Source organism: Nelusetta ayraudi, unplaced genomic scaffold (genome assembly GCF_046127955.1).
Source record: "Nelusetta ayraudi isolate G7.1 ecotype Tasmania unplaced genomic scaffold, CSIRO-AGI_Nayr_v1 ptg000017l, whole genome shotgun sequence".
NCBI lineage: Eukaryota > Metazoa > Chordata > Actinopteri > Tetraodontiformes > Monacanthidae > Nelusetta > Nelusetta ayraudi.
In genome coordinates this window covers 3,130,978-3,142,500 of record NW_027466067.1, presented here as the reverse complement: position 1 = coordinate 3,142,500, position 11,523 = coordinate 3,130,978, and the positions used below count along the sequence as shown (strand labels likewise).

Here is an 11,523-nt window from a genome sequence, read left to right as displayed (position 1 = left end):
GGACGGCTATTATCAAAAGCAGCGCGTGGTCGCGTGGTTGCCGGGCTTACCTGCGGTTGGCGGGCTGTCTGCCAGTCAAAAGCTGTCTGTCACACTTGTCTGGTCTCCTACTTCCTCTGTTGTCTATGGTGTGCCGACGTTCCTTCTTCCTCCTCCCCGCTTTTCCCTCGACACGCAATGTCTTTTTTCTTTTCTTTTTTTTTTAATTCTGCCCTCCTGATCCACCAGTGACCTCTGTCCTTTAAAATGTATTTCCTTCTGCTTTTCCCCTAAGCTCAAACACAAGTTTTTTTTTATTCTTTTTTTATATACATATATATTTTCTCAGCTATCTTCCTATTTGGGTTTTCCTCACCCGTGCTCTCTTTCTGTCTGCCTATAGCCGTTCTCCTCTACATTCCCTCTGCGTAGGTTACCGCGCCTCTCCTCTCCCGAACGTCCTTTTATTTCCCCCTCCTCCAGGTCTTTTTTTTTTTTTTTTTCATCCCTGCTTAAGTAGCAGTACCTTGTCCTGCGGCCGGTAATGAAGACATACCAAGGAAGGGGGCGGGACCACAGCGCAGTGAGTCGTGGTGGGGCGTTTTGGAAAAGGTCAAATTATGCAGAGGATGGACAGATAAATGTGAACCAGACCCTCCTGTAACGTGCTGTTTCATTCTACGGCCTTATGTCCTTTATCACCTGTTTGATCTCTCGGGGGGATATCCTCCTGGGGGTTGCATGCTGAAATGCTGCCCTCCACCCGCCCCCCTCCGTTGCTTCCAGTTGTTTCTGATTTAATTCCTTTCTTGTGTATGACAGAATCGCTCCTTCCCCCCGTCTGTGAGTACAAACATGAGCGTCACCCCGTTCCCACTTTTCACTCACTGTGAATGCCCCCCCTCACACACACACACACACACACACACACATAGACACACAACCTAAATCTGCCCATTAGGATGGAATCGTTGTCACTCCACCTGTTGACCTAATTAGCAGCGACATTTTTACACACTTTCTCTTCTTGCATTTTCTTTTTTCAAAATATCGTAGTGTGTATTCAAGAGATTGCAACAAGGCAAGTTCAGCCGTGCTGCCCGGTCCCTGGTGTCTCAGCTCCTTCACAAGGGTAATTGCAACTGGCCAATAAAAAATTTGATGTGTACGAACACAGAATGGTTAAAACCTCTGCCCAGTGCAATTTATATCTTTCATTGACCTGGTTTTTGCCATCATAGCGAAAAAAAAAAAAAAAATGTTCCTTAGATTGCTGGAATGGAACTTTGCAGCCAACATGATTCACGTGCTCAAGTGAATAACACAGGTGTACAACACATTTGTGCCGTACAAATTTTAGAAGGTGAAAAAACAGTTTGCACACTATTGTGTGTGTGTGTGTGTGTGTGTGTGTGTGTGTGTGTGTGTGTGTGTGTGTGTGTGTGTGTGTGTGTGTGTGTGTGTGTGTGTGCGGCAGCAATTACTGACTCTCCCCAGACGTTTCTTCGAATAAAAGCAGATTCATATGAGAACTGCGGGAGCCAGACTCTTGTCATCGAGCTCTGCAATCTGGTAGAAACACAGATAGAATTGATTCAGATAACCACCAGGTCCCATACAGACTCGGTTTGTTTGTTGATTTGAGAAATAATTCTTTGAAAAAGGATTTTTTTTTATATATATATATATTCAAAACATTTTTTTTATGATAAAAAAGGCTATTAGTAATTACTTGCCATTTTGTCATCAATTAGAATTTCTCATTTCATTTAAAAGGTAAAATGTACAGATGAAGCACAAGCTTGATGCACAGCTGGCGAACATGTGCTTATTGACTGTGTAATTTTATGTCACTGTACATAGGCCGCATTGTTCTAGTCCGTCATCGTGATGAATTCGATATGGTTGTTTGCTGTTGTTGTTGCAGATGTTGTTACTGTCTGAATACAGTCCAACGTTTAGGTTTATTTTTTTATGGGAGAATAACGAAGAACATCTTCACATCATCAGCCCCAGGATCCAAGTTGTGTTTTCCTCTTTTACGTTTGGCTCATTGTCTTCTGAAATAATCATACACCGGTAATTCGCCCTTATGAGAATAAGAATAATTTGGATCAATTTTATATCATTTGTTCCTGAAAAACATAAATCCAGAGCTACATTTTAAAGCCAATTAACTGAAAACTAAAACACAGAAGAAACTTTTTATGATTTTTATCAAGTGATTATAAGTCATTCACATTGGATTCTCCATGAAGTTTCATTTTCCATACAATTGGAAGAATATTCTTAGACAGCTCTTTGATAATTGACTAAATATAACCACTAAGTTTTGAGTTAAATCAATTAAATTAAATGTATGAAATAAATACAACCAAACTGTGTGCAGAAGACACCACCGTGTGAAGCTTGGCGGTAAGAGCCAAACTATCGAGATTTCAAGGGTTTCAAATGTTTGACGCAAGATTTATTTGCCTAAACTGCTGTGCGAGAGCAGCACAGGATGAGGTGAAGCTACTCAGTTCTATTGAGTCCGCACAAAAAAATGACAAAGAGTCCTGTCACCAGGCACGACATGTTTATGTTGCCACCGCTGGCAGCCAGTGGTGACTCCAGTTCCCGCTGCGGAGTTGTTGACCCGGGCATGAAAGCTGGTTTGCATCCATGCGGACAAAAAACAGATGTCCGTCTGAGGTGTAAGTAATGTAAAAACCAAACAAACAGAACACATGTGACCGGCTCTTTGCTGACTGCAGAGGTTAGAAATATGCGGGGACAGAACGGGACCTCCTTGGTGAAGTGCCTGCTGCTGAGCACGCTGAGCTGCTGGTGGAATTGAAAAGTTTTCAGGAGCGTGAATTATGGACAAGTCAATCATGTCCATCGCTACTTCATAAAAAAGGGTTATGATTTCCTTGGATAACCGAGTGCGTGAACTTGGATGGAGGGCGGGAAATGGGCCATGGAATTTTTGGGGGCAAAAATTCAAAGTATCGTTCGCCGGTTTGGAGAAAAAGAGCGAGCAAGTGTGTGTGTGTGTGTGTGTGTGTGTGTGTGTGTGTGTGTGTGTGTGTGTGTGTGTGAGAGAGAGAGAGAGAGAGAGAGTTGGCCCATGGCAGCAGCCTGCGTATGGATTCCATGTTTCTGAGGTCCAGCCTTCTTGCCCAGCAGGCTAAACACCCTTTTTCCTGGCCTGAATATTTCCACCTGAATGCACTTCCACTGATGCCAAGTTAAAACCTATACAAAGTCTATGGGTCCTTTCACGTTCTGAGTCTTTATAATTTAAGAAAAGAAAATGATAGAATGACAGACCATTGCAGTAGTCTGTCATGACAACACCACAGTGTGCTAAAATTGAGGGCTGCCTCACTTTTGACTCAACAGGATAAATCTGAGTTTACTGGCCAAAAATTTTCAGATGTGGTGTTTGAATTTTTCATACCACTCGACAAATATCTTTACTTTTTCAGTGTGCAGTGTTTTGAATAGATTCAATTTAATTTAGTTAGTAATTTTCGTAATTAAATTAGCCCCTAAGTTATCTTCGTGATGGTATTAACATCTAACTTCCTCCTAGAACTGGCTGCCATTAGACCAATACTGTATATTGCTAATGACCGAGTGAAATTTAGGGGCTCCTCTTATCTGTCAATAGACTGAACGTTACTTAGCTATTGTCCTTTTTTATTTTTTGTGTTTGTGTTTTCTTCTGTTTTTTTTGTTGTTTTTTTTACCATTAAAAATCAGGGTAACATCTGGGTGTTGTGGACACAAAAAAATAACTGGCAAAAAAACATGCTTTATCACACAATTACTAAAATGACACTCGCCAAAAACTGTCTTGGCTTCTCATGATTGGACGCGCTTGGGGTCAAAGGAAATAAATCCTCAATTCATCAACTCTCGCCGTTTTCTTGTTGTCCCAACTCCTGTTTCAGATCATCTCAGCCAAACTATTTCCAACTGACTGACTCATCCCACCAAATGTTTTTATCACAGTACCTCCTTCTCTAGAACAGCAGGAGGTGCTATGAATATGTTCCTTTGCAAAAATAAAAAAATAAAAAAAAATCACCTGTTTAACCAATACGTTGCCTTGATGAACTGTGAACTGGATATATGTCCATTCATGTACATGTATTCTTTGGGGTTTTCTTACCACTTCCTTGTAATCCCTCATTTACCACTGTTCGTTCTAGGGATGGTGGGACGCGATCCAAGTCTTGCAGCTCATCACCTTGTACTCACATGTGGAGAGTCAAAGGCAGAACATCTGCACCTGCAGGAAGCAGTGTGGCGCAGTCCAAGATCCACACCACGGAGGAGAAACCACTTCCCCTTCCAGAATTCAGCCCGAACCACCGAGAAGGTGTGAAATGTTGTGTGTCATTGTCACCTGACGTCGGCATCACATGACAACTGCACAGGTACCTGCCAGTTTAGGGCGACGACTGGGACATCATGGACACATTCGAACATTGCCTGGTGGAGCACGACCCATAACTCACTGTGAACAAATTTGGTGTGCAATGAGTTTTAAGGCTTTTCCAATAGCTTTAAGATCATTTGCAATGTAAACTGTGAGACAAGGGTTGAACCAATCAATCCTCACCATCTATGGGTGGGCTTTTGGCTTCTACCATTGTGAGGGACGAGGCCAAGAAAGACTCATGGACTCCAGAACTTCACCACGTGTGTTTTTTGTTCTTTTTATTTTCTCTCTTTCCCTGTGGAGTGCAGGTGGAGTTCTGCAAAACACATTAAAGAATTATCCCCTCCCCCCCCAAAAAAAAACTTCAAAAGATAAGAAAAAATAGAGCTGGAGAAATTTTCTTTAACTATTTGACACAAATAAGAAAAGGAAAGAAAAAAAATTAAACAAAAAGCATGAAGGACCCAGGCTCATGGGCTGTAGTTGTTTCTGTCTTCCCGGCCTAAACTGCACTGTCACATGAAGCCACAATGACTGCTTAACAGGAGGCCCCACCTACAAGACAGTCCAATTTAATTGCAAATCAATCAAGCTTGAAAACTCACATCGTCCCTAAACACCTCGTTGACCTCTTCCCCACATTCATTGACACAAATTACCTGCGGTTGGTTGTATCCCCGATCACGTTCATCCCCTGGGACTGTTCCCTGTAATCAAAGGCACCAGGTTCGTGAAGTTTTGTAACGTGAGTTAGCCCAACTATGCCAGGCAACATCAGGACATCCGTCCACTCTTCCCACAACTTAACGAAACGGTGTATGTCAGTTCATTACGGGACAGGTTTTTTAGTTGCCAAATACGGTACAGGACAATCGCGTATTTTACGGGAGTAGACCACAGACGGAAATCAAATGAGGTTTTGTCATTTTCCCTAAAAAAAACGGGACAAATTATGTCCCGGTAGAGATTTTATTTTTCCCGGGACAGGTGGTGAAAAAAGAGAACAATTCTGGGGGAAACGGGACGGGTGGCAACACCCGGCATGACACATGCCAAAGCTACTTAGTACAATGCTCCCGCCTCTGTTCCACTAAAATTAGCGGGATGTCACCATGTTTTTGGACGCGGGATCGGCACTTTAGTCCTTGCTCCATGCACCAAACCCAGAGGGGTGTCACCCCCCGCCGGCAAGCTGCACCCCCTCCACTTTCACCGCTGCGTGTCTGCTGACGTCATCGCGCTGAGATCGCATGACGAAGTTCTACAGAATTCAAGAGTCCGGCGGTGGCCAGTGTTCTTAGTTGTTGGCCACTTTTGACTGTAGTGGAACGATGACGTCGTTGCCGCCAGACTCGAAGCGGCGCGAAGCTCCGCGGCCGCTTCCCGCCGTCTGGTCCATTTTGTGCGCGAGCAGCGGGCGAAACAGCCAAGAGGACAATGAACAATTATCCAGCACTGATGGAACGTGATGGAAAACCTTTGCATCGGTGCTTGATATACGCCGTGACTGGCGCGATATTATGATTTAGCGCACGTTACGCTCAACGTCACCCCGTGCGGCAGGTAAAAAAAAAATTTTTTAAAGTGGTGTTGTCCCGGGTGTCCCGATTCCATCGCAAGCCGATCGGTGCGGAGCCGATTATCACCCGGGTCGCTTCTTGCCGGGTTGTTTGACCCGTATTGTCGCGCAACAGCGCGGCTCAGTGAGCAGATTCCACCGCCACCAAATGCCGATTAGTTGCGGGACATCACCATGTTTTGTTTTTTTTTGGCCAGTGGAATTGGGACTTAATTGCTCTTTTGCCTTTAATGCCTACCATCTGCTGGGCGAGAAGTTGCTGAAGAGAATACGCTGAAGGTCCTTAAGCATCCCAGGAAGACAAGCACGTGCGTGTGCTGCGGGCCACCTAAGCCGCATCACTGCCGGAGATGGATAAAATTACTCAGCGGGGTATTATTACCCTCAGTCAAAATGCGGTGTAGTTTGAATGCGCTCCAGGCGGCACATCTCCGAACAAACGGCTCGCGATCGTCGGTAATCCTTCACGTTTCGTCGATGACGAACTACAGAGACAGCTCTGCTCATTTTCCAATAGACCCGCTCACGTCTGAAATCTATTCTGCTGTCACTGTAATGATGAGCAACAGCTCACATCTGTGCAACCAGCCAACGCAACCGAAAAGCTTTGAGGTTTCCCCCCCCCCCCTTTTTTTTAAACCTAGTTTCTCTCAAATGATTCTTCCATTCTTTAAATGCAAATATTGGTGCTTTGATCACAATCTTTATGGTTATAGCTGTCTTGAATGAAACACTCTGGACTTGTTAGGCCCCACCAGGGTTTTTTTCCCCGTCTTGTCGACCTGGCAAAAGTGCAGTACTCACTTTCAAGGTAAGCCTATCAGAGACAGAGTTTGCATTCCATTGGATTCTGCACACATTTGATTCTGTCTGTGCAAAAAAGGGGTAAGAAGAAAACTTGGATGGTGTTGGATCATAAAAAAAAATCTAAATGCAAAGAAAACATCTGCACACCCACAAAAGCTCCTGGTGGAGAAAATGCACTATGTGCTGTGAGGTTTTTCTCTTTCTCAAACGGAACTGCTTCCTTTTCATCAACATCATTCCCAACTTTTAAAGTAAATGACGACTTTGATGATTTTTTAGTTCATGCCCCAATGACTTACATTGAAGGTTTCACAAAAACCTAGGAATATGGAATCCAAATACTTGGAACTATATAAAGCATGACCATCGCCCATGCAATTCCTTTGTTTTGTATACTGATTATTCCAAAGTGCTTCCATTTGATATGATGGTGTTTCATTTTATAGTCAGCACTCTACAACATTCACTCCAAACACAGTTTTTAATCACAAATAACTTTGTCAGACTTTTTTTCCACTGCAGTCAACACATATAGAATAAAAAACAAAGTTTATTACTACAGTAAGGTTGTGACATTTTTGCCAAGCATTATTTTGGCACTCGCCTCTAACTTGGACTGGCCTATCCACGATAAAAAAAAATCTCATTATAGTTATAATACGAATTATATCATTGCTGCATTTAATTTCTTGGTTTCTTGACATATATACATATATATATATATATATATATATATATATATATATATATATATATATGTATATACATACATATATATATGTATACATATATATATATGTATATATATATGTATATGTATATATATGTATATATATATATGTATATATATATATATATGTATATATATATATATATATGTATATATATATATACATATATATATATGTATATGTATATATATATATATACATATATATATATGTATATATATATGAGATTAGTTTATGAGGCCGTGTTTACAAGTTACAAAAAAAAAAAAAAGATCTGCAAAATATAAGTGCCACAAAAAGAACACAAAAGGTTAAATAACTATCAATCAGGTTTATTTGGCCAAGGCCGACCACCACTACGCCAACCCTCAGACCTTTGACTTGGAAAGAAATGCTGACTGATTACATTACTAGATCTTGGCTTCTCAGGTTTGTCAAAACAGAGCTGCAACCCCTTATCTCTGCAGTTTTTATATCATAAAGCAGAATATCTCAAAGTGGCCTTGCGTGTTTAAGGTGAAGTTCACCGAGTGTGGACTGAAAGGAGTCAAATACAGTGGACCTTGAACTCGTACCACACTACCCTGGGACTATTAGCTCGCAACCTAAAACATCATCAGGAAAGGCAACTTTCTGAGAGCCTGTTCCACATGGGGAGTAAAACCGGTGCTGAGTTCTGATCCTGGGAGGCTATTATGGATTTACTTATTCACAACACTCATCTGTCTTTACATGCATTCAGTGAATGTGATTTCAATGACCTCTAGATGTGCTTCGCCCTCTTGGGCTTCACAACGTGATGGCAGGGAATGGGGGAGGTACAACCATATGTTGTTGTTTTTTCTAAGTCTAATTCATTTTTTTGAACTTTTGAGCATGTAGGTGAGATGAGACTGCAGTCACAGGTTGAGGCTTATGGTTTGATTATGATTTAAAAGTCAAATGATTGACTTAGCACTGCCTCAGAACTTCCACAGACCATATTCACGTTCATGTAAAATGAATCTCCCCAGGAAGAGCACTGAAGTTGTTTTTTTGCATTGAATTGTGATACAAGCTGGAGTTTCTATAGAGGCATCAAAGCATATTTAGAGAGTCAAAGAAATAACATGGCCATATTCAGCCAGTGTTTGAGGAATTTAATATAAAGTGTTGAAATTTCAGTGTTACAACAGCATTATAAGGTTTGACCTCCAGAAGGAAAGAAAAAAAAATGACTGATTTTGTGAAACGTCTTTCTATAGGGGATGTTTTGTTATTTACACTGAGTGCAAAACAGTTGATTTTGATCAGCGCTCATCTGCCTGGACAGCATTATCGACCTTCAAAACATTCTCCAAAGGAATGAGTAATATTTCGGTTTTACAATTTCAAAGCTGCTCGTCCTGATGTGCTCAGGTCATGGCAAATTGCCCCAAAAAACTGTAATTTCTCCACTTCTTCAAACGCCGCAAAGCGAAGAGTTAAATGCGGAGCAAGAATCATAGAGGTCAAGACTTGCAGGAGCGGCAGCCAGAATTTCTTTCCCAGAGCCCCGAAGCAAAGCCCACATTAAAATTGCCGTTTATGACTTAAACTACAGCACAAGAGAGGTTTAACAACACATTGTTGCTCCCAAGATCTCTCATTTGTTCTTGCGGCCCGTAAAAAGCAGCACAGTGCTTTACTACTTGGAGATGACATCACAGCTGGTCCTTATGGAATTCCCTTGAACAAATCAAACTTAACTGAAACCCACAACGGTATAAAGACAAGTAGTGAATGTGAAAATACAGTTTAAATAGTTTACTGGACATTTAAGTTTATATTTAATAAACTAGAGTCTGTAACTCGACAGATGAAGATCATCACAACCCACATTGCAGTTTATAGTCAGTGAGAAAATGTTGGAAAGGTTTATTATTGTTAACGGTTCACACAGTCCTAAGTATTTGACACAGGCCTACCTATGTGTGTGTGTACCACGGAAATTCTAATAATAGTTCATTTAATTCTTTACATGTTGAAGCAGCACAGAATATGGTTGAGTCATCAGCATACACCACAATGTTTGCTTAATCCAGAACATACTGGACATCATTGGTGAAAATGTCTAAATTAACCTGGTCCTAAATAGCCTCCTCATGGGACTCCACATACATGCTTACTTCTAGACAGGAGCCCCATTTTTTTTTTCTTCTTCCTCAAATGATCTGTAATGTGAACAATAGCAGACCAGTTACTAGTTCCATGAGTCGGTTGCTATTGTGTAATCAACCCACCGAAAAAAAGAATAATGTTGATTATGAACCTTGTGTATCATATTTGTATGTGATTTATTTTATTCTCTCCCTTCTGTACTGTTGTATGTAAATTGGCCAGTAGTCCAAAAGCAGAACAGTTGGTTTTTCCTCCCATCTGTGATGCATTAAGTGTGATCCACCTGGGAGAAAAACACAGAATTTTTTTAAACAGGCATTTACAACCAAAGTTTTTCTGTACAAGAATAGTGCTTTTTCATAATCCACAGACAACCAGCATTCCATCACGAAACCTGAATTCCTGTCAGGGGAGGATGCAGCTGGGTACATGAAGGTTTGCCCTCTGCTGAGAGGAGCTCTGTGCCACTTGTCCTCAAGTAGCATAATGTCACAGGACTTTCTAACCTCTACACCCCAGCTTTGCACATCACTTTGAAAATCCACACCTGCGCACTCTTTGTCGATTCCTAGGCCTCTTCTCAGACTTGAAGGTGAGCCTGCTGGACCAAGTGACCAACACTAAGAGTAATTGATCATATGACTTAATTGAAAAGGTCAATTCTTGGATTCCATCAAAGTGCACTGACTTGTGATACTGAGGGTAAATCTTTGGAGGCCATTTGTATCACTCTTTAAAGTAGCTGTGACTGTGTTTAACAAGACCTTCAATCCTTTGTTAAAAGAAAAGCCTGTTTGAGGAAGTCGAAGAGCACAACACACAACTCACAAGCCAGAGGTAATATTTAAATTAGACAGAACAGTTATGGTAACCTTTTGAAGTTATGGTAACCTTTTTTTTATTTATGTTTCACTACAAGGCATTACAAAGTAATAATAATATAGTCTGACTTGAGGCATATTGACTTTGATATTGAAATGATGGTTTCCATGTGTGTGTACCTTCATTTCCTGTAATAAATACTTTGCAAAAACAATGGTTTTAGTTTAAATTACCCTTTACTTTCTTCCACTGTGTACAACTTTAAAGAATAAAAGCAGGGAAGAAATTAATACAGGCTTTGATTGGCAGTAAATACAAGATAGATCACCCACCCCCCAAAGACTAATATTGAATCCCATTTTTAGTACCATAACCATTATATATGACTTTTTGAAGGTAAATGAGAGACAGCATTCCTTTGATCTGGCTGTCTGAATGATGGGGCTTATGAGATTTTCATTTAAGAACAATGAGCTTTTAATGCTTGCAGAGAGTTAAAATGCCAGAGACTACGATTTTAGTGAAGTGAGTACGTACTCACTTAGAACATCCAGAAAAAGGTAATAGACAATGTTGGCCTAGAACTGTGTTCTACAACAAGTGGCATCCTGCTTGTGTGCAAGGCAACATATTTTATCCAGGCAGGATCAAAAGTACCATCCAGCCCAGGTGTCTCCATGTAGCTCTTTGTTAAATTTCAGCGTTGCAGTGCACAAAGTGTATTTCCACAAAAAAACAAAAGAACATAGCATATAAAAATGAGGACAATACCCACATTCACAATTCATCCTCAAAAAACAACAGGGTAGAACTCTTCTTACTGCTGTTGCTAATCCTTTCAAGACTTTGACTTATCAGCAGCTGGAATGATTTATCAATTCAGCCGCTCAAATCAATGAACTGACTTAATCAATAACAATTTTTCCAAAACACAACTTAATTCCCACGATTTCGCTGCCTCGAAACATTGGTCCCACTTTTGTCTTTCACACGCCATGCAACATTTCTACTTCATACGGTTGTCGTTTCAG

General features: G+C 41.0%; 1 protein-coding gene across 1 annotated transcript in view; it reads right to left on the bottom strand.

Moving 5' to 3' along the window:
- The window catches only part of asip1 (agouti signaling protein 1), a 21,048-nt gene extending 20,421 nt beyond the window's left edge, over positions 1 to 627 (bottom strand). Inside the window, exon 1 of the mRNA XM_076024778.1 lies at positions 51 to 627. The gene's annotated coding sequence lies outside the window, so the exon portion shown is untranslated. The remainder of the gene's footprint in view (positions 1 to 50) is intronic.
- Between the last annotated feature and the right edge of the window lie 10,896 nt (positions 628 to 11,523).